At 37.5% G+C, this 24,653-nt stretch overlaps 1 protein-coding gene across 7 annotated transcripts in view; it reads left to right on the top strand.

The window, feature by feature from the left end:
* CHM (CHM Rab escort protein) overlaps positions 1-24,653 on the top strand; it is a 218,423-nt gene that overhangs the window by 23,899 nt on the left and 169,871 nt on the right. The window lies entirely within an intron of this gene.

Genomic DNA, 24,653 nt, shown 5'->3' with positions numbered 1-24,653 from the left:
AATTCTAGTCTGTGAAATAGTGATCTTTTTCTTTGAGAATTAACCAAATGTAGGATAATTTTTTCTCATGAGTGATTTTGTTTTTTTAAGTGATAAATAATTATGTAAAAAACCTGGAAACCTCACATTTGCTTTTTTTCTTACATAACTGTGAGGGTGTATACAACCTGTGTGTACTATTGTATTTTGGGCTTCACATTTTCTTTCTTATTAAGTATATTTGACATACGATATTATCTTAGTTTCAGGTGTATGACATAATGATGGGACACTTTAAATACAGTGGGAAATATCACCACAATAAGTCTAGTTACCGTCTGTCACCAAAATTAAAACATTGGTATTTTCTAATGATGGGAACGTTTAAGATTTACTTTCTTAGTCTTTCAAATTTGCAGTACATTACTGACTGTTGTCACCATGCTGTATATTACATCCCCATGACTTATTTCATAATTGGAAATTTGAGCCTCTTGATCCCCTTAACCTGTTATACACCTCCCAAACCTCCACCCCTTGGCAACCAATATTCTGTTCTTTGTATCTATGAGATTGGTTTTGTTTTGTTTCGTTTCTTTTATAGATTCTACATTTAAGTGAACTCATAAGGTATTTTACCTTTCTCTGATTATTTCATTCATTTATTTATTTTTATTTAAATTCAATTAGCCAACGTATAGTACATAATTAGTTTCAGATGTAGTGTTCAATAATTTATCAGTTGCATATAACATCCAGTGCTCATCACATCATGTGCCCTCCTTAACGCCCATCACCCAATTGCCCCATCCCCCCAACCACCTCCCCTCCAGCAATCCTCAGTTTGTTTCCTGCAGTTAAGAGTCTCTCATGATTTGTCTCCCTCTCTGATGACTTCCCATTCAGTTTTCCCTCCCTTCCCCTATGATCCTCTGGGCTGTTTCTTATATTCCACATATGAGTGAAACCATATGATAATTGTCTTTCTCTGATTGACTTATTTCACTTAACATAATGCCCTCCGGTTCCATCCACAACAATGTAAATGGTAAGTATTCATCCTTTCTGGTGGCTGAGCAATATTCCTTTGTATATATATACCACATCTTCTTTATCCATTCATCTGTTGATGGACATCTGGTCTCTTTTCACAGTTTGGCTAATGTGGACATTACTGCTGTGAACATTGGGGTGCAGGTGCCCCTTCGGATCACTACATTTGTGTATTTGGGGTAAATACCTAGTAGTGCAGTTGCTGGGTCATAGGGTCACTCTATTTTTAATGTCTTGAGGAACCTCCATTTTCCAGAGTGGTTGTACCAGCTTGCATTCCCACCAACAGCATAAGAGGGTTCCCCTTTCTCCACATCCTTGCCAACATTTGTTGTTACCTGTCTTGTTAATTTTAGCCTTTGGACTGGTGTGAGGTGTTATCTCATTGTGGTTTTGATTTGTATTTCCTTGATCCCGAGTGATGTTGAGCAATTTTTCATGTCTCTATTAGCTATTTGTATGTCTTCTTCAGAGAAGTGTCTGTTCATGTCTTCTGCCCATTTTTGACTGGATTATTTGTTTTTGGGGGGTTGAATTTGAGAAGTTCTTTATAGATCTTGGATACTAGCCCTTTCTCTAATATGTCATTTTCAAATATCTTCTCCCATTCCGTGGGTTGCATCTTAGTTTTGTTGACTGTTTCCTTTGCTGTGCAGAAGCTTCTTGATGAAGTCCCAATAGTTCATTTGTGCTTTTGTTTCCCTTGCCTTTGGAGACGTGTTTAGCAGGAAGTTACTACGGCTGAGGTCAGAGAGGTTGCTGCCTGTGTTCTCTAGGATTTTGATGTATTTCTGTCTCACATTTATGTCTTTCATCCATTTTGAGTTTATCTTTGTGTATGGTATAAGAAAGTGATCCAGTTTCATTCTTCTACATGTGGCTGTCCAACTATCCCAGCACTATTTCTTGAAAGGACTGTCCTTTTTCCATTGCATAATCTTTCCTGCTTTGTCAAAGATTAATTGACCATAGAATTGAGGGTTCAGGGGGGCCTGGGTGCCTCAGTCACTTAAGCATCTGCTTTAGGCTCAGGTCATGATTTTGGGATTCTGGGATTGAACCCCACATCAGGAGCCTGCTTCTCCCTCTTCCCTCTGTCCCTCCTCCCTGCTCATGCTCTCTCTCTCTCAAACAAATAAATAAAATATTTTTAAAAAATAGAATTGAAATAAATAAAATCTTAAAAAAAAAATAGAATTGAGGGTCCATTTCTGGAGTCTCTGTTCTGTTCCATTGATCTGTGTGTCTGTTTTTGTGCCAGTACCATACTGTCCTTTTTTTTTTTTTAAGATTTTATTTATTTATTTGACAGAGAGAGACATAACGAGAGAGGGAACACAAGCAGGGGGAGTGGGAGAGGGAGAAGCAGGCTTCTCGTGGAACAGGGAGCCCGATGCAGGGCTCGATCCCAGGACCCTGGGATCATGATCTGAGCCGAAGGCAGACGCTTAACTAACTGAGCCACCCAGGCACCCCAGTACCATACTGTCTTGATGATTACAGCTTTGTAATATAGCTTGAAGTCTGGCATTGTGATGCCACCAGCTTTGGTTTTCTTTTTCAATATTCCTCTGGCTATTCTGGGTCTTTTCTGGTTCCATACAAATTTTAGGATTATTTGTTCCAGCTCTGAAAAAATGTTGATGGTATTTTGATAGGGATTGCAATGAATGTGTAGATTGCTCTGGGTAGTATAGACATTTTAACAATATTTATTCTTCCAATCCCCACGAATGGAATATTTTTCCATTTTTTTGTGTCTTCCTCAAATACTTTCATAAGTTTTCTGTAGTTTTTCAGAGTACAGAACCTTTACCTTTTTGATTAGGTTTTTATTTCTAGGTATCTTACGGTTTTTGGTGTAGTTATACATGGGATCGATTCCTTAATTTCTCTTTCTTCTGTCTCATAGTTAGCATAGAGAAATGCAACTGATTTCTGTGCGTTGATTTTATATCCTGCCATGTTGCTGAATTCCTGTATGAATTCTAGCAATTTGGGGGTGGAGTCTTTTGGGGTTTTCCACATAAAGTATCATGTCATTTATGACATGAGTATGACTTCTTTGCCAATTTGAATACCTTTTATTTCTTTTTGTTGTCTGATTGCTGTTGCTAGGACTTCTATTTTTTTTTTTTTTTAAGATTTTATTTATTTGAGAGAGAGAGAATGAAAGACAGAGAGCATGAGAGGGAGGAGGGTCAGAGGGAGAAGCAGACTCCCTGCTGAGCAGGGAGCCCGATGTGGGACTCGATCCAGGGACTCCAGGATCATGACCTGAGCCGAAGGCAGTCGCTTAACCAACTGAGCCACCCAGGTGCCCTGTTGCTAGGACTTCTAGTACTATGTTGAACAACAGTGGTGAGAGTGGGCCTCCCTGACATGTTCCTGACCTTAGGGGAAAAGCTCTCAGGTTTTCCCCATTGAGAATGATATTGGCTGTGAGCTTTTCATAGATGGCTTTTAAGATACTGAGGTGTGTTCCCTCTCTCCCTACACTGTGGAGAGTTTTAATCAAGAAAGGATGCTGTATTTTGTCAGATGTTTTTTCTGCATCAGTTGAGAGGATCACATATGGTCTTGTCCTTTCTTAATGTGATATGTTGATTTGGGAATGTTGAACCACTCTTGCAGCCCAGGAATAAATTTCACTTGGTGGTGGTGAATAATCCTTTTAATGTACTGTTGGATCCTATTGGTTAGTATCTTCGTGAGAGTTTTGGCCATGTTCATCAGGGATATTGGTCTGTAATTCTCCTTTTTGATGGGGTCTTTGTCTGGTTTTGGGATCAAGGTAATGCTGGCCCCATAGAATGAGTTTGGAAGTTTTCCTTCTATTTGTTTTTTTGAAACAGCTTCAGAAGAATAGGTTTTATTTCTTCTTGAAATGTTTGTAGAATTCCCCTGGGAAGCCATCTGGCCCAGGACTCTTGTTTGTTGGGCAATTTTTAATTACTGCTTCAGTTTCCTTGCCAGTTATGGGTCTGTTCAGGTTTTCCTTTTCTTTCTGTTTTTAGTTTTTGTAGTTTATAAATTTCAATTTTAGTAGTTTATATGTTTCCAGGAATGCATCCATTTCTTCCAGATTGCCTAATTTGTTGGTGTAGAGTTACTCCTAATATGTTCTTAAAATTGTTTGCATTTCCTTGGTATTGGTTGTGATCTCTTTCCTTCATGATTTATTTAATTTGGGTCTTTTTTCTTTTTGATAATTCTGGGTAGGGGTTTATTGATCTTATTCTTTCAAAGAACTAGCTTCTAGTTTTGTTCATCTGTTCTTTTCTTTTTGTTTCTATTTCACTAATTTCTGCTCTAATCTTTATTATTTGTCTCCTGCTTGGTTTAGGCTTTATTTGCTATTCTTTCTTTAGCTTCTTTAGGTTTAAGGTGAGCTTGTGTATTTGAGACTTCTCTAATTTTTTGAGAAAGTCTTGTATTGCTATGCACTTACCTCTTAGGACCACCTTTACTGTATCCCAAAGGTTTTGAACAGTTGTGTTTTCATTTTCATTTGTTTCTGTGAATTTTTTTTTAATTCTTCTTTAATTTACTGGTTGACCCATTCATTCTTTAGTAGGATGCTCTTTAACCTCCAAGTGTTTGAATTCCTTCCAAATTTCCTCTTGTGATTGAGTTCAAGTTTCAAAGCACTGTAGTTTCAAAATATGCAGGGCATAATCCCCATTCTTTTGGTACCAGTTGAGACCTGATTTGTGACCCAGTATGTGATCTATTCTGGAGAATGTTCCATGTGCACTCAAGAAGAATGTGTATTCTTTTGCTTTAGGATGAAATGCTCTGTATATATCTGTGAAGTCCATCTGGTCCTCTGTGTCATTCAATGTCCTTTTTTCCTGGTTGATCTTCTGCTTAGGTGATCTGTCCACTGCTGTGAGTGTGGTATTGAATTCCCCTACTAGTATTGTGTTATTACCAATGTGTTTCTTTAATGTGGTTATTAATTGGTTGATATAATTGGCTGCTCCCAAGTTAGGAGCATAAACATTTATAAATGTTAGATCTTCTTTTGGGTAGACCTTTTAATTTTAAGTATGATATAGTGTCCTTCAACCCTTACTACAGTCTTTGGTTTACAAGCAAATTTGTCTTCTATGAGGATTGGTAACTTCCCAGCTATGTCAAAACAGTGTGATCTACTTGGTCCTGGGTGTATTTTGGTCTGTTTGAAGACACTAAATCCCCAAATTGAAAAGAAACCTAAAGTTATATATATACACACAAAAATAGAATTTAATACAGTGAATGGAAGCCAAAAAAAAATATATCTATAAAATGTAAATGTAGAAAATGAAAGTTAAAAAAAAGACTTAAAAACAAAGAGTTAAAATGAGAAACTCGTTGAAAAGGAAAAAAAAGAAATAAAAGGAAAATTTTATACTGAAAGATAAATGAATCATGAGAAAAACCCTTGAGTTCTGTACACTCTTTTCCTCTAGCACTGGAGTTATGCAGTCCTGTGTGCTCCTTAAACTTGGTTTTTGCCACTTGTTCCAGCTGGTCTCCTGGGGGAGGGTCCTGCTGCTCTTATTCTCAGGTGTCTTTGCCTGGGTTGAGTTTTAACACCCCTTGCTGGGGGTGGAGGCTGCCCAGTGTAAGCTGCTTGGGGTTGCTCTATGTGGCTTTTGTTCCCTGAAGGCTTTCTGTGCCCTTGTAGAGGATAAAAATAAAAATGGTCACATCCTGATCTCCAGCCCTGGAACTGAAGGGTCACAGCCCCCTCTCTTCAGTAAACCCTCGGGTATTAAGCAGTCTTCTCTTTTGTGTGTGCCAAACTGTGCAGACTCCTGCAGTGCACACTGGCATAGATCCTCAACGGAAAGACAGAGGGGCATTGCCTTTCTGCTCTTTGCAGGGTCCTCGCATGGAGAGTGGTCCCCAATGGTGCCTACACTGGTGCCGCCCCTCTTGGGGGAAGGTGGAGGGTCACTGTGTTTCTGCCCTTTGAAGGGCCCCACACGAGAGTGGTGCCACCATTGTGCCGCCATTAGTGGTTTATGGCAAACTGAGCTGAGAGCCTCCTCCGGTCTTCTTGACCATAACCAGTTCCCCCAATTCAGTGCTTGGGAACTCTGCTGGCTCAGGAACCCCCATTCTTTCTGTGATCTGGGAATCCTGAGACCCCACTGTTCCATCTAGGATTCTGCCCTGCTTTGCCACCTGAGCACCTTTCAGGTAGGGACATCTCTCACTGGAGCTGACTTCTAAAGGTTCGATTTTGTGCTTCAGGGCTATATTACTTTCTGGTAGCTGGCTTACAGAGGTTCCCTCCCCCTGCCTTTTATCTTCGGATATATCCCCCTCAGATTCACTTCTCCTCATCTACCTTGCAAAAAGTGGTTGCTTTTCTATTTGTAGAATTCCAGCAATTCTTTTCTTCGATCTCAGGTTGAATTCACAGGTGTTCAGAATGATTTGATGATACCCAGCTCAATTCAAGGGCAGATGAACCGAGGTCCCCTACTCTTCTTTCATCTTGCCTCCCTTTCCTATGACTTATTTCAGTTAGCATAATACCCTCAAGTTCATCCGTGTGGTCTCAAATGGCAAGATTTCATTCTTTTTTATGGCTGAGTAGTATTCGTGTGTGTGTGTGTATGTATATGTATGTGTATAAATATTTATCCATTCATCTATCAGTGTGTACTTAGGTTTTCTCCATATCCTGGCTTTTGTAAATAATGCTGCAGTTAACATAGGAGTACACTATAGATTTTTTGAATTAGTGTATTATTTAGATAAATACCTAGAAGTGGAATTGCTAGATCATATGGTGGTTCTATTTTTAATATTTGGAGGAAACTCCATACTGTTTCCCCTAGAGGCTACACCAGTTAGTATTCCCACCAGCAGTGCATGAGGGTTCCCTGTTGCTTATCCTCACCAACACTTGTTATTTCTTGATTTAATTTTTTTTTTATTTTACCGTTACTAAAACTTTAATTCCAGTATGGCTAACAGAGTTACTAGGTTCAAATGTACAATACAGTGATTCAAAAATACTGTATATTACTCAGTGCTCATCAAGATAAGTGGACTCTTCATCCCCTTCACCTATTTCACCCATCACTCCACTATCTCCCCTCTGGTAGCCGTTTATTCTCTGTAGTTGAGTCTGTTTTTTTTATTTGTCCCTCTTTTTCTTTGTTCATTTGTTTTGTTTCTTAAATTCCACATATGAGTAAAATCATATGGTATTTGTCTTTGATTTCACACAGCATTATACTCTCTAGATCCATCCATGTTGTTGCAAATAGCAAGATTTTATTCTTTTTTATAGCTAATATTTCATAATACACACACTATACCTTCTTGATCCATTCATATGTATATGGGCACTTTGGCTGCTTACATAATTCGGCTATTGTAAATAATGCTGCAGTAAACAGGGGTGCATATATCTTTTCAGATTAGTGTTTTTGTATTCTTTGGGCAAATATCCAGTAGTGGAATTCCCGGATTATATGGTAATTCTCTTTTAATTTTTTGTGGAACTTTCATGCTATTTTCCACAGTGGCTGAACCAGTTTGCATTCCCACCAACAGTGCATTAGGGTTCCTTTTTCTTCATATCCTTATGACCACTTGTTTCTTGTGTTTTTGATTTTAGTGATTTTGACAGATGTGAGGTGATCTCTCATTGTAGTTTTGATTTGCATTTCCCTGATGATGAGTGATGTTGAGCATCTTTTCATGTGTTTGTTGGCCGATTTAGATGTCTTCTTTGGAGAAATGTCTGTTCATGTCTTCTGACCATTTTTTAATTGGGTTAATTGTTTTTTTTTTTAAGTTAAATTGTATAAGTTCTTTATATATTTTGGATACTAACCCTTTATCAGATAAGTCATTTGCAAATATCTTCTCCCATTTTGTAGGTTGCCTTTTAGTGCTTTTGTTTACTTTGCTCCACGGAACCGTTTTTAGTTTGATGTAGTCCCAATGGTTTATTTTTCCTTTTGTTTCCCTTGCTGGAGGAGACCTATCTACAAAGATGCTGCTACAGCTGATGTCAGAGAAATTACTGCCTGAGCCCTCTTCTAGAATTTTTATGGTTTCAGGTCTCACATTTATGTCTTTAATCCATTTTGAGTTTATTTTTGTATATGGTGTAAGAAAATGGTCCAGTTTCATTCTTTTTCATGTAGTTGTTCGGTTTTCCCGACACCATTTGTTAAAGAAGACTGTCTTTTCCCCATTCAGTATTCTTACCTGCTTTGTCGAAGGTTGACAATATAATCATGGGTTTATTTCTGGATTTTATATTCTGTTCCATTGATCCTATGTGTCTATTATTATGCCAGTACTGTACTATTTTGATTAGTACAGCTTTGTAGTATATCTTGAAACTGTGATTGTAATACCTCCAGTTTTACTCTTTTTGAAGATTGCTTTCGCTATTCGGTGTCTTTTGTGGCTCCATATAAATTTTAGGTTTGTTTGTTCTAGTTCTGTGAAAAATGTTGGTATTTTGATAGGGATTGCATTAAATATGTAGATTCCTTTGGGTAGTATGAACATTTTAATGATATTTGTTCTTCTGTGAGCATGGAATATCTTTCCATTTGTTTGTATTGTCTTCAGTTTCTTTCATCAGTGTTTTACAGTTTTTAGACTACAGATCTTCCACCTCCTTGACTAAGTCTATTCCTAGGTATTTTACTATTTTTGGTGAAAGTATAGATAGGATTGTTTTCTTAATTTCTCTTTCTTCTACTTCATTATTAGTGTACAGAATGCGATGGGTTTCTGTATATCAACTTTGTATCCTACAATCTTAACTGAATTCATTTATTAGTTCTAGTAGTTTTTTGGTGGAGCCTTTAGGGTTTTCTGTATGTAGTATTACATCATCTGCAAAGAGTGAAAGATTTACTTCTTCTCGATTTGGATGCCTTTTATTTCTTTTTGTTGTGGGATTGCTGTGGCTAGGACTTCCAGTACTATGTTAAATAAATGTGGTGTGAGTGGACATCCTTGTCTCATTCCTAACCTTAGGGGAAAAACTTTCAGCTTCATCAGGATGATGTTAACTGTGGGTTTTTCATATCTGGCCTTTAATGTGTTGAAGTATGTTCCCTCTAAACCTACTTTTTTGAGGTTTTTCATTGTGAATGTAAGTTGTACTTTGTCAAATGCTTTTTCTGCATCCGTTGAAATGATCATATGGTTTTTATCATTACTCTTATTGATGTGTTATATCATGTTGATTGATTTGTAAATATTGTACCATCCTTATATCCTTGGAACCAATCCCATTTGATTGTGATGAATGTTTTTTTTAATGTATTGTTGGATTCGGTTTAGTAATATTGAGAATTTTTCCATCTATATTCATCAAAGTTATTAGCCTGTATTTCTCTTTTTCGTGGTGTCTTTATCTTGTTTTGGGTTCAGGGTGATGCTGGCCTCATAGAATGAATTTGGAAGCTTTCCTTCCTCTTAAATTTTTGGAAAAGTTGAGAAGAATAGGTATTAATCTTTAAGTGTTGGTAGAATTCACCTGTGAAGCCATGTAAGCCTGGACTTCTGTTTGTTGGAGGAGTTCTTTGATTACTGATTCAATTTCTTTGCTGGTAATCTGTTCAAATTTTCTATTTCTTCCTGATTCAGTTTTGGGAGATTATATGTTTCTTTGTATTTATCAATTTCTTCTAGGTTGTCCAATTTGTTGGCATATAATTTTTCATAATGTTCTCATAATTCTTTGTATTTCTCTGGTGTTGGTTATTTCTGTTCTTTCATTTCTGATTTTCTTCATTTGAGTCCTCTCTTTTTGATGAATCTAGCTAAATATCAGTTTTGTTGATCTTTTCAGAGAACCAGTTTCCGCTTTCATTGATGTGTTTTATTCTGTTTTTAGTTTCTGTTTTATTTCTGCTCTAATGTTTATTATTTCCTTCCTTCTTCTGGTTTTGGGTTTTGTTTGTTGTTCTTTTTCTAGCTCCTTTAGGTGTAAGGTTAAGTTGTTTGAGATTTTTCTTGCTTCCTGAGGAAGGCTTGTACTACTACAGACTTACCTCTTAGAATAGCTTTTGCTGCCTCCCAAAGAGGTTATATTGTTGTGTTTTCACTTTCATTTGTCTCCATTTATTTTTCGATTTCTTGGTTGACCCATTCATTGTGTCATAGCATTGTTTATTCTCCATGTATTTGTGCTCTTTCCAGATTTTTTCTTGTGGCTGATTTCTAGTTTCACAATGTTGTGGTCAGAAAAGATGCATGGTATGACTTCCATTTTTTTCTCAATTTGTTGAGATTTGTTTTGTGGCCTAATATGTGATCTGTTCTGGAGAATGTACCATGTGTACTTGTAAAGAATGTGTTCTAGTTTTTTTAGGATTGTTCTGAGTATATCTGTTAAATCCATCTCCTGCATTGTGTCATTCAAAGCCACTATTTCCCTTTTGATTTTGTTTGAATTATCTGTCCATTGTTGTAAGTGGGATGGTAAGTCCCTTCTATTATTAATTAATTGATTGATTGATTAATTCCTTTATGTTTATTACTAGCTGCTTTATGTATTTAGGTCCTTACATGTTGGGTCCATGAATATTTACTTACAATTATTATATTTTCTTGTTGGAATGTTTCCCTTATGATTATATAGTGTTCTTGTCTCTTGTTAGTGTTTGTTTTAAAGTCAATTTTGTCAGAAGTGTTGCTAGCCCAGCTTTTTTCACATCTATTTGCATGACGAATGCTTCTCCATCCCTTCACTTTCAATCTGAATGTGTCACTGGGTAGGAAATGAGTTTCTTGTTGGGAGCAAAAAGATTTTTTAAATCCATTTTGTCACCCTATGACTTTTGACTGGAGCATTTAGTCCTTTTACATTCAAGATAATTATTGATAGGGATGTGTTTATTGCCATTTTGTTATTCATTTTATGGTTGTTTTTGTAGTTCTTCTCTGTTCCTTTCTTTGCTCTCTTCTGTCACGGTTAGTTGGCTTTCTTTAGTAATATATTTGGAATCCTTTCTTTTTATTTTTTGTATATCACTGATTTTTGATTTGTGGTTACTATTCTGTTTGTATCTTATGTATCTTATACATATGGCAGTCTGTAAGTTGATGATGGTGTAAGGTTGAATTCAATGTTTACTCCTTTACCCCCTAATGTTTTAGGCATATGTTATCATACTTTACATCCTTTTACTTTGTGCATCTCTTGACTGATTTTTATCCTTCTACTTTGTGCATCTCTTGACTGATTTTTATAGGGATACTTAATTTTATTGCTTTTATTCTTCCTATTTTTCTTACTCCTGCTTATGGTCTTTCTTTTCCACTCAGAGTCCCTTGTAACATTTCTTGTAGGGCTGGTTTAGCAGTCATTAATTCCCATAACTTTTGCTTGTCTGCGAAACTCAAAGCTCCTTCTGTTCCGAATGATAGCCTTGCTGGATAGAGTCTTCTTGGCTCCAGGTTTTTTTTCTTTCAGTATCTTGAATATATCATGCCATTCTTGTAAGGCTTGTCAAGTTTCTGCTGAAGAAAATCAGCTGATAGTCTTATGGAGTTTCCCTTATGTTCAGCTGTTTTCTTTTGCTGCTTTTAAAATTCTCTGTATCACCACTGCTTTTTGCCATTTTCATTACTACATGTCTTGGTGTGGACCTCTTTTGTTGACTTTCCCGGAGGGAACCTTTATGCCTTCTTGATCTGGCTTTCCATTTCTCCAGATTCAGAAAGTTTTAGCTATTATTTTTTTTCAAATAGATTTTCTGTCCTCTTTTCTCTCTTCTCCTCAGATCCCTATAATGCAAATGTTATTACGCTTGATGATGTTACTGAATTCCAAAATGTGTTTTCATTTTTTATTATTTTTTTTTTGTCTCTCCTGTTCAGTTTGAATACTTTCCATTACTCTGTTCTCCAGGTAGCTGATTCGTTTTTCTGCTTTTTCTAGTCTATTTATTCCCTGTAGTGTATTTTTACTTTCAGTTATTGAGTTCTTCATTTCTGATTGGTTCTTTTCTGTGTTTTTGAGCCCGATGTGGGGCTCGATCCCATAAACCTGTGATCATGATCTGAGCTGAAATCAAGTGTCAGACGCTTAACTGACAGCCACCCAGATGCCCCATTTTCTATCCCATTGTTAAGGGTTTCACAGAGGTCCTCCACTCTTCTCATGTCTAGTGCATATCTTTATGACCATTATGTTAAATCCTTTATCATGCATTTTATTTATATCTGTTTCATTTAGCTCTCTTTGCTGTGATTGTCCTCTTCTTTCCTTTGGGCATTTTCCTCTGTCTTCTCATTTTGTATTAATTCTTTGTGTCTATTTCTGTGTGTTAGGAAAGTCAGCTACATCTTCTCTTGAAAGTAGTGGCTTAATCTAGAAGAGATTCTTCAGTGCTCTGCAGTGTAATGTCCCTTGAGAAAAGACATCAGCCATCTCTGATGGCTCTGTCTGCCTATTATGAGCAGGATTTGGTCCCTGTGTTGTTGGTGGGCCAGTCTTGGGCTCCTTTGGGCTTGAGTTGAGTCAGACCATGTGTTTGCCAAAGATCCAGTAGCACCAAACTGCTGGGTAGTTGCGCTGTGTTGTCCCCTGAGAAGCTTTCACTGGTGGTTGGGGCCTGCAGTGAGAGCAGCTTTTTGCCCACAGCTCACTGCTGGGGCTGTAGTCGGAGTGTTGTGTATCATTATCTTCCCCTCTGCCCAAGGTAAAAGTCACTTTGAAGTTGTGCTGGTCCCTGTCGGGGCTACTTACACCTTGCCAGACTTGTGGCACTGCTTTGGATGGGCCCTGGTGTGTCTGAGGAGAATACAGGGGTGGGGCTTGCTGTTTGCTTGTTAGGTAGTGGGTGTTGGCCCTGTGCTTGTTCCTGCAATTGTTCACATATCTAGGCTGGGGTCAGGGGAGGGAAATGGTGCCTGCCAGCTTGTATCTGGAGAAGTCTCCCAGTGATCCTTGCCCGGCCAGCACAGGCTCTGAAATTAGTAAATAAATCTTCTCATATACCCCGGGCCTTTTTCAAACTGCTGCTTCTGTACTGTATTTTCACAGGGCTGTTTGTTGTGCAGTCTCTTTAAGGGTAGGGATCTAGTTTCTAATAGCCTTCAATGCTCTCCCAGAACCCAGCCTGCTGATTTTTAAAGTTCCTGGTGTGAAGCCCTGTTAATTGTAAGAACTTGCAGAATTATGTCCCTCTGGTTTTTCAAAGCCAAATGTTTCAGGGATTCATCTTCCCCGTGAGGTTTCCCTTTGCCTGGGGTGTCCTGGTGTGAGGGTCTGTTTCGTTCCCTTTCTGTGCCCACACCCTCTCTCCTCCCTTGGACAGCCCCCTCCCCCAGGTTCCTTTAGTTCTGGACCACTTCTCTGCCCTGCCTACCCTCTTCAGTATGGCCCCTACTCTACATTTATCTGAAGAATGTCTGTTCTGCCCAGTCTTCAGGTCATTTTCTAGGTTATTTATACTGATATGGGTGTTATCTGTGGGATGAGTGAGCTTAGGATCTTTGCTATTTTCCCCAGAAGTGCCTCTTGAATTTTTTTTTAAGATTCTATTTATTTATTCATGAGAGACACAGAGAGAGAGAGGGAGGCAGAGGGAGAAGCAGGCTCCCCAAGGGGCAGGGAGCCTGATGTGGGACTCGATCCCAGGACACTGGGATCACGACCTGAGCCGAAGGCAGACGCTTAACCGTCTGAGCCACCCAGGTGCCCCTTGAATTTTTGTTAATAGGCATTCTGATGGGTATGAGGTAGTATCTCATAGTGGTTCTGATTTGCATTTCCCTAATGATTACTGATATTGAGCTTCTTTGTATGTGCCTGTTAGCCATCTGTATGTCTTTGGAAAAATGTCTGTTCACATATTCTGCCCATTTTTTAATTGGGTTGTTATTTTTGTGTTGATTTGTATGAATTCTTTGTATATTTTGGATATTATCCCTTTATTGGATATACTTTTGTAAATGTCTTCGCTTTCAATAGATTACCTTTTTATTTTGTTGATGATTTATTTCACCGTGCATAAGCTTTTCTGTTTAATGTGGATCCATTTGTTTATTTGCTTTTGTTGCTATTACCTTTGGAATCAGATCTAAAAAACATATTGTCAAGACTGAAGTCAAATTACTCTCTATATTTTCTTCTAGTTTTATGTTTTATGGCTTTACATTCAAGTCTTTAATCCACTTTGAGTTAATTTTTGTGTATGGTGTAAGATAGTGGTCTGGTTTTATTCTTTTTCATGTGGCTGTCCAGTTTTCCCAGCACCATTTATTGAAGAGACTGTCCTTTCCTCATTCTGTATTCTTGCCTCATTTATTGTAAGTGAAATGACCATGTATGCATTCATTGGTTTATTTCTGGGCTTTTTCTTCTGTTCCCTTGATCTGTGTGTCTGTTTTTATGCCAATATTATACTGTTTTGATTACAGTAGCTTTGTAATGTAGTTTGAAATTAGGGAGAATGATCCCTCCAGCTTTTTTTTTTTTTTTTTTTCCTCTCAAGTTTGCTTTGGCTATTCGGGGTCTTTTGAGGTTCCATACAAATTTTAGGGTTGTCCTATTTCTGTGAAAATTCCATTTGAATTTTGATAGAGATTTCACTGAATTTGTAGATGGCTTTGAGTGTTATGGACATTTAACAATATTAATTTTTCCAGTCTGTGAGAATGGAATATCTTTGTATTTGTCTCTTCTTCAATTTTTTAAATCAGTGTCTTCTGGTTTTCCGTTTACAGATTTTTCACCTCCTTCATTTAATTTATTCCTAGGTATTCTGTTATGTTGTGATTGTCAATGGGATTGTTTTCTTGATTTCTTTCTGATAGTTTGTTGTTAGTGTATAAAAATGCAACATATTTTTGTATATTGATTTTGTATTCTGCACCTCTACTGACTTCTTTTATTAGGGTTAAAAGTTTTTTGGTGGAGTCTTTAGGGTTTTCTATATATAATATCATGTCATGTGCAAATAGTGACCATTTTTCTTCTTCTTTTCCAATTTGTATGCCCTTTATTTCATGCCTAATTCCTCTGGCTGGGACTTCAATACTGTGTTGTATAAAAGTGGCAATAGTGAACATCCTTGTCTTGTTCTTGATGTTAAAGGAAAAGCATTTAGGTTTTCACCATTGAGTATGATTTCTGATGTGGGCTTAATAAGGCCTTTGTTGTTTTGAGGTACATTCAGTATATATCCAGTTTGTTGGGAGTTTTGTAATCATAAGTGGAGGTTGAATTTCACCAAATAATTTTTCTACATCTTTTGAGATGATACCTTTATATTTCATACTGTTAATAGTCTCTATTTCATTTATTTCTGCTCTGATCTTTATTATTTTCATCCTTCTACTAACTTCAGGCTCTTTGTTCTTTTTTTCCTAGTTCCTTTAGTTGCAATGTTAGATTGTTAATTCGAGATTTTTCTTGTTCCTTTAGGTAGCCCTGTATCTCTGTAAGTTTTTTCTTAGAACAGCTTTCTGTGTATCCCATAGATTTTGGTATATTTCCATTTTCATTTGTCTCAATGTATTCTTTTTTTATTCTTTTTTAAATTTAAACTCAGTTTAATTAACATGTAGTATATTATTAGTTTCAGAGGTAGAATTTAGTGATTTATCAGTTGCATATAATACCCAGTGCTCATTCCATCAAGTGCCCCCCTTAATGTCCCCTACCCACCTCCCCTCCAGCAACCCTCAGTTTGTTTCCTATAGTTAAGAGTCTCTTATGTCTTGTCTCCCTCTCCGTTTTTGTCTTATTTTTCCTTCCCTTCCCCTGTGTTCTTCTGTTTTGTTTCTTAAATTCCACATTTGAGTGAAATCATATGATATTTGTCTTTCTCTGACTTATTCTGCTTAGCATAATACCCTCTAGTTCTATCCACATTATTAAAAATGGCAAGATTTCATTCTTTTTGATGGCTGAGTAATATTTCCATTGTATATATACACAATGGAAATCACCTGTTCTTTATTCACTCATCTGTCAATGGACATCTGGTTCTTTCCATATTTTAGCTATTGTGGACATTGCTGCTATAAATATTGGGGTGCATGTGCCCCTTCGAATCACTGTGTTTGTATCCTTTGGATAAATATGTAATAGTGCAATTGCTAGGTTGTAGGGTAGCTCTAGTTTTTACTTTCTGAGGAACCTCCATACTGTCTTTACAGAGTGGCTGTACCAGCTTGCATTCCCACCAACAGTGTAAGAGGATTCCCCTTTCTCCACATCCTCTCCAACATTTGTTGTTTCCTGTCTTGTTAATTTTAGCCATTCTTACTGGTATAAGGTAGTTATCTCATTGTGGTTTTAATTTTATTTCCCTGATGCTGAGTGATGTTAGGCATTTTTTCATGTGTCTGTCAACCATTTGTATGTCTTTGGAGAATGTCTGTCATGTCTTCTGCCCATTTCTTGACATGATTATTTGTTTTTTGGGTGTTGAATTTGAGAAGTTCTTTATCAATTTTGGATACTAGCCCTTTATCTGATAAGACATTTGCAAATATCTTCTCCCATTCTGTAGGTTGCCTTTTAGTTTTGTTGACTGTTTCCTTTGCTGTGCAAAAGCTTTTTATCTTGAAGTACCAATAGTTCATTTTTACTATTGTTTCCCTTGTCTTTGAAGACCTGTCTGGCAAGAAGTTACTGCGGCCGAGGTCAAAGAGGTTGCTGCCTGTGTTCTCCTTTAGGATTTTGATGGTTTCCTGTCTCACATTTAGCTCTTTCATCCATTTTGTGTTTGTTTTTGTGTATGGTGTAAGAAAGTTGTCCAGTTTCTTTCTTCTGCACATGGCTGTCCAGTTTTCCCAACACCATTGGTTGAAGAGACTGTCTTTTCTCTGTTGGATATTCTTTCCTGCTTTGTTGAAGATTACTTGATCATAGAGTTGCGGGTCCATTTCTGGGTTCTCTGTTCTGTTCCATTGATCTACGTGTCTGTTTTTGTGCCAGTACCATACTGTCTTGAGGATTATAGCTTTGTAACACTGCTTGAAATCCAGAATTGTGATGTCATCAGCTTTGGTTTTCTTTTTCAACATTTCTTTGGCTGTTTGGGGTCTTTTCTGGTTCCATATAAATTTTAGGGTTGTTCCAGCTCTGTGAAAAATGTTGATGGTATTTTGATAGGGATTGCATTGAATGTGTAGATTGCTTTGGGTAGCATAGACATTTTAACAATATTTGTTCTTCAATCCATGAGCATGGAATGTTTTTCCATTTCTTTGTGTCTTCCTCAATTTCTTTCATAAATGTTCTATAGTTGTTTTTTTTTAATGATTTTTTTTTTTTAAGATTTTATTTATTTGAGAGAGAGAGAATGAGAAAGAGCACATGAGAGTGGGGAGGGTCAGAGGGAGAAGCAGACTCCCCACCGAGCAGGGAGCCCGATGTGGGACTCGATCCCGGGACTCCAGGATCATGACTGAGCCAAAGGCAGTCGCTTAACCAACTGAGCCACCCAGGCGCCCCAGTGTTCTATAGTTTTTAGAGTACAGGTCCTTTACCTCTTTGGTTAGGTGTATTCCTAGGTATCTTAACATTTTTGGTGCAGTTATAAATGGGATTGATTCCTTGATTTCTCTTTCTTCTGCCTCTCAATGTATTCCTTTTTAAAGATCTTTTTTTTTTTTTTTAAGTAATCTCTACACCTGACATGGGGTTCGAACCCACAGCCCTGTGATTAATAGTTGCATGCTTCACCGACTGAGCCAGCCAGGTGCCCCATGTCTCAGTGTATTTTTTGACTTTCTCATTGACCCATTGGTTGTTAAGTAGTATGTTGTTTAATCTCCACATATTCGTGATTTTTTTTCCAGGTTTCTTCTTGTAATTGATTTCTAGTTTCATATCATTGTGGCTGCAAAAGATGTTTGATATAATTTCAGTCATCTTAAATTTATTGAGACTTGTTTTGTGGCTTAACATGTGATCTATTTTGGAGAACATTCCACGTGCACTTGAGAAGAATGTGTATTATGCTGCTTTGGGAATGAATGAATGTTCTGTATATTAGTTAAGTCCACCTGGTTTAATGTGTCAGTCAAGGCCAGTGTTTCCTTATTGATATTCTGTGTGGATGATCTATCCATTGATGTATGTTGGGTATTAGTCCCTCACTATTACTGTATTGTTGCCATTTTTTCCTTTAGTTCTGCTAATATTTGCTTTATATATTTTGGTGCTCCTATATTGGTGCATATATAATTATAAATGTTATATCTTCTTGCTAGATTGACACCTTTATCATTATGTGGTGTCCCTCTTGGTCTTTTATTACATTCTTTGTTTTAAAGTCTATTTTGTGTGATATAAGTATAGCTATAGCAGCTTTTTTTTTTTTTAAAGATTTATTTGAGAGAGAGAATGAGAGAGAGAGAGAGCATGAGAGGGGGGAGGGTCAGAGGGAGAAGCAGACTCCCTGCCAAGCAGGGAGCCCGATGTGGGGCTCGATCCTGGGACTCCAGGATCATGACCTGAGCCGAAGGCAGTCGCCCAACCAACTGAGCCACCCAGGCGCCCATATAGCAGCTTTTTGTTTCCATTTGCATGGAATATACTCTATCAATTCACTTTCAGTCTTTGTCCTACAAGAAGTGAGTTTCTTGTAGGCAGCATATAGATGGTCTTGTAGGGTTTCTTTTGTTTGTTTTTTTAAAAGATTATATTCATTTATTTGAGACAACAGAGAGAGCATGAGAGGTGCAGAGGGAGAGGGAGAAGCTGACTCTCTGCTGAGCAGGGAGCCTGATGTAGGTCTCGATCCCAGGACCCTGAGATCATGACCTGAGCCAAAGGCAGATGCTTAACTGACTGAACCACCTAGGCGCCCCTAGATGGTCTTGTGTTTTTATCCATTCAGCTACTCTATGTCTTTTGTTAGGAGAATTTAGTCCATTTTCCTTTAAAGTAATTATTGATTAGTAAGTAGTTATTGATTACTAGTATGTACTTATCTAGAAGCACTGGACTTGTGAGACCCCTTTCTTTTGCGTGCCCCAGCATCTGGGTAGGATTTTGGCAAGATTGTGTCTCTACCTCTCCTACCATCTGGTTGTGGTTTTTTTATTCTTTGTTGTGGAGAAGCACCTCATCTAGTCTTCAAATATATTTCAGACGGAAATCATCCATATGTAGTTGTAGGTTTGATATGTCCGTGGGAAGAGTTGAATTGAGGATCTTCCTATGTTACCATCTTGCAGAAGTCCTCTACCTTCTATTATAGATAAAGAAAACTGTGGTCTCCTATAGGGGTGAGAAAAATGTTTATGAAATATTAAAAAATCAGGTGTTGCCCTAGTTTTCTCCTTTCCATATTCTCCCACTTTAAAAAGATACGATGTTTGAGGCACTAATTTATGAGTGAAAGTATTTTTAATTTGCTTAACCTAATCTGGCATTCAACATGTTTGCTATTAGAGATGACGTGATATAATAAAAATAGTTCCCATTTATGGAATATTTGCTCAGTACTGTGTTAGATAGTTTACAAATATTAAGTTATTTAAATCTTACTACATTTTTGTAAAGAAGTATAATTTTTCCCTTTTTGCAGATGAGGAAACAAATTAAGAGAATTGAAATAACTTGTCGAATGTCACACGTCTGTTAGGGGAAGAATGAGGATTTAAACTCAGGTCCTATTGACAGCAAAGCCTGTGCTCTTTCTCCGAGATAAGTTGTAGGGTTGGAAAACAGACACAAATACTGGCCTTGATGGTCAAGAGACCTGATTCAAATTGTGACTCTGTCAGTGATTAGTTATGTGATTTGTTTTCCTCAAGTCTAAAATGTGGCTAGTGTATGACTTACCTTGAAGAGTCACTGCAAGAGCCCAGTAGGATACATGGGGGTGGGTAAAAGATAATAAATTTGTCTGTTCATCATGTAGAGGTTAAAGTTAATCAGGAATATTTAATAAACGGAGTTGTCCAGCAAGCTGATGACTCATCTGTATTTTCAGCCTCAAAATAGCTGTGAGTCTGGAGCTTACCAGAGGTGCTCAGATTGGAGATAACAATTTGTAAGTCATCAGCAGAGAAGTGATAATTGAGCCAGTAAGAATAGATGAGATCACAGAGAAAAACAAGAATTGAGGACCATCTGTGTATATTACTTACTCATCTACCTGGTTTGGTTGTCTGAAAATGGATTTGAGTGGGTGGCCTAGTGTCAGTGACTAATAACTGTCAATGTAGGAGGGTCTCTGTCCAGCCCTAATTACTGGGGCCTCAGCCTGGGAGTATTTTATTCTGGGAGACTGATCTGACTGCCAAAGCAACTTAATGTAGCTTCATGGGATGCTTTTAAAACCAAGTAAGGGCCTGGTCTTCCTTTCTAACATTAGAACTGCATCTGCATACTCTACCAAGGAAGCCCACCTGCCTTGATCTTAGAATGAGTGGATGGTGAAAGGAGCTTGGCTTTCTTGTGTATCAGTTATGTGGAGGTTTTAGTAAAGGAAAATTTGCGTAGGGAGTAAATCCAGTATATTCCCTAGTCTGTTCTGTTATTTGTCAACCAGGAAGGTAGAAACATGTCATGATTCTTCATAGTATTCCAATCAAATTTAAATGGAATAAATTCTCTTAATGTGCATGGTATATTTGTACTCTTTCATAGCTAGCAAATCAGTAGTAGTAGACATACCACACTGTTATTTTCCTACTTTTATCATATACAGAAAGATATTTGCACACATTAAAGTTGAGAAATGCAATAAAATTGTTTGTATTTTAGGTCCTGGAAAGGAGTAGTCCCTTCAGCTCTGGCATTAAAGTAGATGTAGTCATGAAATTATTTTCCCATTTTCATTATCCATATGAACTGGAGAAGGAAAACAAAAATTAGACTTCATTCTGTCTAATGTCTGTAAACAGATTCCATTGCCTTTAACTTATAGTAAGTTAGATTCTGGGGTTTGTATTATATGCTTATGTTTATAATTTTAAATATTACAATCTTGTAGATTATGGAAGACAGTCTTTTTTTTTTAATACTCTACACTTTCATGAGATTTATTATATAAAAGAAGCTACTCATTAAACTATAGTAGGGCCAGTGAGATATTTCTAGAGGTTTTTATTTTTTCTCGGATTTTTTTTTTATTATTATGTTATGTTAATCACCATATCATCATTAGTTTTTGATGTAGTGTTCCATGATTCATTGTTTGCATATAACACCCAGTGTTCCATGCAGTACGTGCCCTCTTTAATACCCCTCGCCTCTAGAACCCTCAGTTTGTTTCTCAGAGTCCACACACTCTCATGGTTCGTCTCCCCCTCCAACATCCCCCCCTTCATTCTTCCCTTCCTGCTATCTTCTTTTTTTTTTTCTAAACATATAATGTATTATTTGTTTCAGAGGTACAGGTCTGTGATTCAACAGTCTTGCACAGTTCACAGCGCTCACCAGAGCACATACCCTCCCCAATGTCTATCACCCAGCCACCCCATCCCTCCCACCCCCCACCACTCCAGCAACCCTCTGTTTGTTTCCTGAGATTAAGAATTCCTCATATCATTGAGGTCATATGATACATGTCTTTCTCTGATTGGCTTATTTCACTCAGCATAATACCCTCCAGTTCCATCCACTTCATTGCAAATGGCAAGATTTCATTGTTTTTGATGGCTGCATAATATTCCATTGTATATATATATATACCCCACATCTTTTTTATCCATTCATCTGTCGATGGACATCTTGGCTCTTTCCATAGTTTGGCTATTGTGGACATTGCACGTACCCCTTCGGATTCCTACATTTGTATCTTTGGAGTAAATACCCAGTAGTTCAAATTGCTGGGTCATATGATAGCTCTATTTTCAACTTTTTGAGGAACCTCCATACTGTTTTCCAGAGTGGCTGCACCAGCTTGCATTCCCACCAACAGTGTAGGAGGGTTCCCCTTTCTCCACATCCCTGCCAACATCTGTCCTTTCCTGACTTGTTAATTTTAGCCATTCTGACTGGTGTGAGGTGGTATCTCATTGAGGTTTTGATTTGGATTTCCCTGATGCCGAGCGATGTTGAGCACTTTTTCATGTGTCTCTTGGCCATTTGGATGGCTTCTTTGGAAAAATGTCTGTTCATGTCTTCTGCCCATTTCTTGATTGGATTATTTGTTCTTTGGGTGTTGAGTTTGAGAAGTTCTTTATAGATTTTGGGTACTAGCCCTTTATCTGATATGTCATTTGCAAATATCTTCTCCCATTCTGTCGGTTGTCTTTTGGTTTTGTTGACTGTTTCTTATGCTGTGCAAAAGCTTTTTATCCTGATGAAGTCCCAATAGTTCATTTTTGCCCTTGCTTCCCTTGCCTTTGGCAATGTTTCTAGGAAGAAGTTGTTGTGGCTGAGGTCGAAGAGGTTGCTGCCTGTGTTCTCCTTTAGGATTTTGATGGACTCCTGTCTCACATTTAGGTCTTTCAACCATTTTGAGTCTCTTTGTGTGTGTGGTGTAAGGAAATGGTCCAGTTTCATTCTTCTGCATGTGGCTGTCCAATTTTTCCAACCCCATTTTGTTGAAGAGACTGTCTTTTTGCCATTGGACATTCTTTCCTGCTTTGTCAAAGATTAGTTGACCATAGAGTTGAGGGTCCATTTCTGGGCTCTCAATTCTCTTCCATTGATCTATGTGTCTGTTTTTATGCCAGTACCATACTGTATTGATGACTACAGCTTTGTAATAGAGCTTGAAGTCCAGAATTGTGATGCCACCAGCTTTGTTTTTCTTTTTCAACATTCCTCTGGCTATTCGTGGTGTTTTCTGGTTCCATACAAATTTTAGGATTATTTGTTCCATTTCTTTGAAAAAAGTTGATAGAAGGCAGTCTTTATAGTGGAAAGACTAGACTTTGGGGCCAGACCATTTCCTAGCTGAGTGAGTTATATAAACAAGATACTCAACTTCCTGTTTTTGTTTATTTGTTTATTTGTTTTGTTTGTTTTTTAATTTTCCTAATTGTAAAATGAGGATAATTTTAGCACCAATCTCCCGGGATTCTTGTGAACATTAAGTGGTAGTGAATGGAAAATGGCAAGCTCTGTAATATATATTATCCTATTGTTCTCCTTCCCCTTAATATGAATTAAGGCAGCATTTCTCAAAATATGTCTTGTATAACCCCAGTCCCTTCAAATGCTTTTTTTAAAAAAAGTGCTCATTGCTCAACTAAATTTTTTCCTCTTGGTGAGAACAGACATGAACACTAAGGATTTAATAAAAAGGCCCTAATTAATAGGTTTAATAGTCTTGTCATACAGCTCATAATGGTCCTGAGAAGCTCTGTCATAAACCATTATTTGGTGTTTTAACTTTTAAAAACCTAGCATTTTCCAAATTTATTTTGTCATTGTACTTTTTTCTTCTTGGAACATCTATTAATAGTCCATGTTATTAATGGGATACACTTTGGAAAAGGTGAACTTAGTAATCAGGTCGAAGTGCCATTTTTTTTATTTGAGTATAGTTGACACAATGTTAAATTAGTTTCAGGTATACAACTTAGTGATTTGGCAATTTATACATTACACTACGTTTACCACAAGTATTTGTTATCTAAGTATTTGGCTTCATTGAACCATAGGTACATTATGATATCCTATGGACTAAATAATGCTAGCCAGCTGAGTTTTTTGGGATTATGTTCCAATGGCTAGATTAGGGTCTAGGAGAACTGAGTTTTAACTGCAGTTCTTTTTTTTTTTTTTAATTTTATTATATTAGTCACCATACAATACATCATTATTATTGATGTGATCCATGTTCCATTGTTTTAGTATAACACCCAGTGCTCCATGCAGTACGTGCCCTCCTTAATACCCATCACCCGGCTAGCCAATCCCCCCTCCTCCCTCCCCTCTAAAACCCTGTTTGTTTCTCAGGTCCATAGTCTCTCATGGTTCATCTCTCCCTCCAATTCCCCCCGCCAATTTTTCCCTTCCTTCTCCTAGTGTCCTCCATGTTATTCCTTATGTTCCACAAATAAGTGAAACCATATGATAATTGACTTTCTCTGCTTGACTTATTTCACTTAGCATAATCTCCTCCAGTCCCATCCATGTTGATGTAAAAGTTGGGTATTCATCCTTTCTGAAGGCTGAGTAATAGTCCATTGTGTATATGGACCACATCTTCTTTATCCATTCATCTGTTGAAGGGCATCTCAGCTCTTTCCACACTTTGGCTATTGCGGACATTGCTGCTATTAACATTGGGGAGCATATGGCCCTTCTTTTCACTACATCTGTGTCTTTGGGGTAAATACCCAGGAATGCAATTGCTGGATCATAGGGTAGCTCTATTTTTAAATTTTGAGGAACCTCCACACTGTTTTCCAAAGTGGTTGTACCAACTTGCTTTCCCACCAACAGTGTAAGAGGGTTCCTCTTTCTCCACAAACTCTCCAACATTTGTTGTTTCTTTCCCTTTCCATTTTTGCCATTCTAACTGGTGTAAGATGGTATCTCAGTGTGGTTTTGATTTGTATTTCCCTGATGACTAGTGATGTTGAACATTTTTTTCATGTGTCTGTTAGCCATTTGTATGTCTTCTTCAGAAAAGTGTCTGCTCATGTCTTCTGCCCATATTTTGACTTGATTATTTATTTTTTGGGTGTTAAGTTTGAGA

This window comes from Mirounga angustirostris, unplaced genomic scaffold (assembly GCF_029215605.1).
Source record: "Mirounga angustirostris isolate CCGP_5_RB_7025 unplaced genomic scaffold, mMirAng1.0.hap1 SCAF_11, whole genome shotgun sequence".
In the NCBI taxonomy this organism is placed as follows: Eukaryota; Metazoa; Chordata; class Mammalia; order Carnivora; family Phocidae; genus Mirounga; species Mirounga angustirostris.
Note: the sequence above shows the minus strand (reverse complement) of the source record. Positions and strands in the feature narration are given on the sequence as shown.